This window comes from Mus caroli, chromosome 14, assembly GCF_900094665.2.
Source record: "Mus caroli chromosome 14, CAROLI_EIJ_v1.1, whole genome shotgun sequence".
In the NCBI taxonomy this organism is placed as follows: domain Eukaryota; kingdom Metazoa; phylum Chordata; class Mammalia; order Rodentia; family Muridae; genus Mus; species Mus caroli.
The window spans coordinates 48,912,978-48,914,046 of NC_034583.1; positions in this window are offsets into that span (position 1 = coordinate 48,912,978).

Genomic DNA, 1,069 nt, shown 5'->3' on the forward strand with positions numbered 1-1,069 from the left:
GTAGATTGGGTTAGCTTTGAACTCAGAGATCTGTCTTTCTCCTCCTCTGAGTACCATGATTAAAGGTGTGAGCTACTACACTCAGCTATTAAAAAAAAAAAAAAAAAAAAAAAACAACTTTTAAGGATGTAGACTGTTGCCAGTTTCTCCACTTTGCCTTGAAGTCTGACTGCTGCTCACTCTGAGATGCACTTCTGTCGTGATTCACCACCTTCACAGAGACCTAACAACATCCACCACTACCTAGTCTTGAACTTCGAACCTCCCAAGCTATAAGCGAAAGGAGCTTGTATTTTTCCCACTAGTAACCTGTGCAAAGCCGACTGATAAAAGCATTTCTGTGGAGCTGAGGAAATGTACTGCTTAGTTTTTTGTCAACGTGGTATAAACTGGAGCCATCTGANAAAAGGAATTGTCTCCACCATGTTGTCCTAGGGCATGTCTGTGGGCATTTTCTTAATTCGTGCTTTCTATGGGAGGGCCTAGCCCATTGTGGGTGGTGCCACCCTTGAGATAGATGAAATATAAGAAAACAAGCTGAGCAAGCGCTGGAGAACAACTGTGTAAGTTGAATTCCTCCATGATCTCTGCTTCAGTCTCTGCCTTGAGTTCCTGCCCTGGCTTCTCAGTGATGGACGGCAAGCTGAAATAAACACCTTTGTCAAGGGCATGAATTTAACAAAGCAACAGAGAAACAACCAGAATAGAGGATAACTCAGTCCATAAAGGACTTGCCTTGCATCTATAAGGAATTCAAGCCCTAGAAAGAAAAAAAGTAAAATAAAACAGGGGGCTGAAGGGATGGCTCAGCAGCCAAGAACACTTTTCTTATAGTACATAGGTCCAGTTCACTGCAGTCTCACACACACACACACACACATATATATGTGTATGTGTGTGTGTGTGTATATATATATATCCTGAGCTTTTGTCCCCACCGGCAAGAACACGCTCAGGGCAACCAGAATCTTCTGCGGCAAAAGCTTTATTGCTTACTTCTTCAGGAGCCAGTGGAGAAGAGAGAGAAAATGGCGGAGCCCCGTCCCTTTTATGGAGGATTGTCCTCCGC